This window comes from Populus nigra, chromosome 2 (genome assembly GCF_951802175.1).
Source record: "Populus nigra chromosome 2, ddPopNigr1.1, whole genome shotgun sequence".
Classification (NCBI taxonomy): Eukaryota; Viridiplantae; Streptophyta; class Magnoliopsida; order Malpighiales; family Salicaceae; genus Populus; species Populus nigra.
This window is the reverse complement of record NC_084853.1, coordinates 18,827,989-18,832,988: the sequence shown is the minus strand read 5'-3', so window position 1 is coordinate 18,832,988 and position 5,000 is coordinate 18,827,989.

The following is a 5,000-nucleotide window of genomic DNA, read 5'->3' as shown; positions in this document are numbered from 1 at the left end:
CGGCTGCAGGTTCGTCGGGGAAAATCGGCAGCGCAGATTTTTCGACGAGCATGGGCTGGACGATGGACTGTCCAGGCCAGGCAGGAAAATTTGTCGAGGGGACACGCTGACGAAACAGCGCTGGTTCAGGCACGGCGGGCAGTGTTGGAATCGGCAGCGCCGACGAAATCGGCAAAGTCGGCAGAATCGGCAGCGCAGATTTTTCGACGAACATGGGCTGGACGCTGGACTGGCCGGGCCATGCAGGAAAATTCATCGAGGGGACACGCTGACGAAACAGCGCTGGTTCAGGCACGGCGGGCAGTGGTGGAATCGGCAGCGCCGACGAAATCGGCAAAGTCGGCAGAATCGGCAGCGGGTGCTGGCGATGGGTCTGGACGGGCTGGATAGTCCAAGGCTCGACGAGAAAGACTGCTGGTTTAGACACTGGGGCAGTGGCAGCCCGCGGGACAGTGTCGGCAGATTCGGCAGCGCAGATTTGTGCGGCTGCAGGTTCGTCGGGGAAAATCGGCAGCGCAGATTTTGCGACGAACATGGGCTGGGCGATGGACTGTCCAGGCCAGGCAGGAAAATTTGTCGAGGGGACACGCTGACGAAACAGCGCTGGTTCAGGCACGGCGGGCAGTGTTGGAATCGGCAGCGCCGACGAAATCGGCAAAGTCGGCAGAATCGGCAGCGCAGATTTTTCGACGAACACGGGCTGGACGGTGGACTGTCCAGGCCAGGCAGGAAAATTTGTCGAGGGGACACGCTGACGAAACAGCGCTGGTTCAGGCACGGCGGGCAGTGTTGGAATCGGCAGCGCCGACGAAATCGGCAAAGTCGGCAGAATCGGCAGCGCAGATTTTTCGACGAACATGGGCTGGACGCTGGACTGGCCGGGCCATGCAGGAAAATTCATCGAGGGGACACGCTGACGAAACAGCGCTGGTTCAGGCACGGCGGGCAGTGGTGGAATCGGCAGCGCCGACGAAATCGGCAAAGTCGGCAGAATCGGCAGCGGGTGCTGGCGATGGGTCTGGACGGGCTGGATAGTCCAAGGCTCGACGAGAAAGACTGCTGGTTTAGACACTGGGGCAGTGGCAGCCCGCGGGACAGTGTCGGCAGATTCGGCAGCGCAGATTTGTGCGGCTGCAGGTTCGTCGGGGAAAATCGGCAGCGCAGATTTTGCGACGAACATGGGCTGGGCGATGGACTGTCCAGGCCAGGCAGGAAAATTTGTCGAGGGGACACGCTGACGAAACAGCGCTGGTTCAGGCACGGCGGGCAGTGTTGGAATCGGCAGCGCCGACGAAATCGGCAAAGTCGGCAGAATCGGCAGCGCAGATTTTTCGACGAACACGGGCTGGACGGTGGACTGTCCAGGCCAGGCAGGAAAATTCATCGAGGGGACACGCTGACGAAACAGCGCTGGTTCAGACACGGTGGGCGCAGTGTTGGAATCGGCAGCGCCGAGAAAATCGGCAAAGTCGGCAGAATCGGCAGCAGGTGCTGGCGATGAGTCAGGACGGACTGGATAGTCCAAGGCTCGATGAGAAAGACCGCTGGTTTAGACACTGGGGCAGTGGCAGCCCGCGGGGCAGTGTCGGCAGATTCGGCAGCAGTGTCTGCCGATTCGGCAGCGTTGGCTTGTTGGCGCGGGGGGCCGATTCGAGTGGGGACTTGGGCAGCGGGCAGTGAAAGCAAGAGTTTCCCCGATGCTGCCGGGAAAAACGCTCCCCGGGATGGCCGGGTGAGATGACCCGGCGGCCCGCGACGGGTCATTCAATTCCATGCCCCGTCAACATAACTCCCGATGTACTGTTTGCTTTTTCGGAAGAAGAGATCCATCCCCCCATCCTCGGCCAGCCAAAAACGCTCCAATTAATGGCCGGGTGAGATGACCCGGAGGCCCGCGACGCGTCATTCAAATCACTGCCCTATCGGCTACAACTGCTGATGGGTGGGATTAGAGGCCTGCCATGGTGGTGAGGGGCGGCGAGGACCGTGAAAGCTAGAGTTTTTCAGAGGCTGCCGGGAAAAAGGCCCCTCGGGTGGCGGGGTGCGAGGACCAGGCGCGTCATTCAATTCTCTTCCCTATCAACTTGGCTCCCGTTGGCGGGATTGGAGGCCTACTGTTTGTTACAGGGCTAAAATCGTCAGGGGAAGAGCTGACGAAACAATGCTGGTTTGGATGCAGGGGGTAGTGTTGGAATCGGCAGCGCGGACAAAATCGGCAAAGTCGACAAAAAAGACTGTTGGTCTGGACATCGGGGCAGCGGCAGCCATGCCGACAGGGGGGGAAATCGGCAGCACAGATTTGTGCAGCTGCAGGTTCGTCGGGGAAATCGGCAGCGCAGATTTTTCGATGAACATGGGCTGGAAGATGGACTGTCCAGGCCAGGCAGGGAAATTCGTCAAGGGGACACGCTGACGAAACAGCGCTGGTTCAGGCACGGCGGGCAGTGTTGGAATCGGCAGCGCCGACGAAATCGGCAAAGTCGGCAGAATCGGCAGCGGGTGCTGGCGATGAGTCTGGACGATTTATAGTCCAGGGCTTGATGGAAAAGACTGTTGGTCCAGACAATGGGGCAGTGGCAGCGCGGATTTGTGCAGCTGCAGGTTCGTCGGGGAAAATCGGCAGCGCAGATTTTTCGACGAACAGGGGCTGGGCGCTGGACTGGCCGGGCCAGGCAGGAAAATTCGTCAGGGGGGCACGCTGACGAAAACAGGGGCTGCGGAGTGGAAAATCGGCAGCGCAGATTTTTCGACGAACAGGGGCTGGACCGGCCGGGCCAGGCAGGAAAATTCATCAGGGGGGCACGCTGACGAAAAGAGGGGCTGCCGCGTGGAAAATCGGCAGCGCAGATTTTTCGACGAACAGGGGCTGGACGCTGGACTGGGCCAGGCAGGAAAATTCGTCAGGGGGCACGCTGACGAAAAGAGGGGCTGCCGCGTGGAAAATCGGCAGCGCAGATTTTTCGACGAACATTCGTCAGGGGGGCACGCTGACGAAAAGAGGGGCTGCCGCGTGGAAAATCGGCAGCGCAGATTTTTCGACGAACATTCGTCAGGGGGGCACGCTGAGGAAAACAGGGGCTGCCGCGTGGAAAATCGGCAGCGCAGATTTTTCGACGAACAGGGGCTGGATGCTGGACCGGCCGGGCCAGGCAGGAAAATTCGTCAGGGGGGCACGCTGACGAAAAGAGGGGCTGCCGCGTGGAAAATCGGCAGCGCAGATTTTTCGACGAACAGGGGCTGGACTGGCCGGGCCAGGCAGGAAAATTCGTCAGGGGGGCACGCTGACGAAAAGAGGGGCTGCCGCGTGGAAAATCGGCAGCGCAGATTTTTCGACGAACAGGGGCTGGACGCTGGACTGGGCCAGGCAGGAAAATTCGTCAGGGGGGCACGCTGACGAAAACAGGGGCTGCCGCGTGGAATGGCAGCCTACACGCAGATGCGAATTCGGCAGCGCACGATGGCTTGAGCAGGTCATGGGTTCGACTTGGCGCGATCTGAAACCTGGACGAGGGACTGTCGACGCTGGACGAGCCAGCGCGGTGGCCTGTCGTGCCCCGTTCAGGGGGGGCCTGCCGCGGAGACAGCCCTCGCGGGCTCGACAGCGCAGGCCAGCGTCCCCGACGTCGCTGGCCGCGGCAGGCGAGCTGCCGGGGTTCCCGCATTCCTACAAGAAAACGTCGTGCTTTCCACATGAAACCAATCCAGTAAAATCAGCCATATTTTTATGAGGCTGCCCACTGAATTTGGGGTCATTCCGGGCCGGTTCCTAGTTTTGCGGATTTACTCGATTTCTAATGGTAGGAAAATTAAAACAAATACTTCCCGACCTCGAAAAATTCTGGGAAAATTAATGAAGGTGGATTGGATTTTTGCCAACCTCTGTGCAAAATTTCAGCTCAAAATACCAAGAAATGAATTTTTTAGAGGGGGGGTGACAGCTGGGACCTAGTAGTGTCTCCCCCTGCCAGAGCTGCAATGACACTTATTGCTCTTTAGGGAGCCACCAGGCCGGCGCCCCTCAAAGACCACACGCGCGCGCGCGCCCGCCCGCGCTGGGCGCTGGGGCGCTGGGGCCTGAGGGCCTGGGGCCCTTGGGGGCCCTTGGGCGCTTGGGCGCGCGCGCGCGGCCCCCGCAGCCATGCCGCGCTGCGCGACGCGCGGACAGCCCCTGCTGGCTTGCTCTCTCGCCCGCGGGGGGGCTGCCTTCGGGCCCTGGCCCCCCGCGCTCTGGCCTGCCCCCCGCGTGGGAGAGGCTAGGCGCTGCAGGGGCCAGCCCGACGTCGCTGGCCGCGGCAGGCGAGCCGCCGGGGTTCCCGCATTCCTACAACAAAACGTCGTGCTTTCCACATGAAATCAATCCAGTAAAATCAGCCATATTTTTATGAGGCTGCCCACTGAATTTGGGGTCATTCCGAGCCGGTTCCTATTTTTTCCGATTTCCTCGATTTTTAATGGTAGGAAAATAAAAAAAAATACTTCCCGACCTCGAAAAATTCTGGAAAAATTAATAAAGTTGGATTGGATTTTTGCCAACCTCTGTGCAAAATTTCAGCTCAAAATACCAAGAAATGAATTTTTTAGAGGGGGGGTGACAGCTGGGACCTAGTAGTGTCTCCCCCTGCCAGAGCTGCAATGACACTTATTGCTCTTTAGGGGGGTGCCCCCTGACTGGCCATGGGGCGCGCTGGCCTGGCGCCCATAGGCCTGCCGCGGGGGATATGTGGGCTGTTGCTAAACTCGGACTAAGGTGGGGGGCCTCATGGCCCGAAGTATTGCCGGCATCGATGACCCGTTTTCCGGCCGGCGACGACCCGATTCCGGCCACCGTCTTCGGGACCCGCTCCAAGCCGTCGGGCGCGTTGGGGCTGCTTATCCGCGGCGTGGGCGTGGCATTCATTTGCCGTGCTTGTGCCAAGGTGCTGGCAGCTGCTGCGCGGCTGTCTGCTTGCCGCGACGTCACGGCGGCGGTGGCCGCTGCCCCTGCTCGCAAGTCGGAGGCC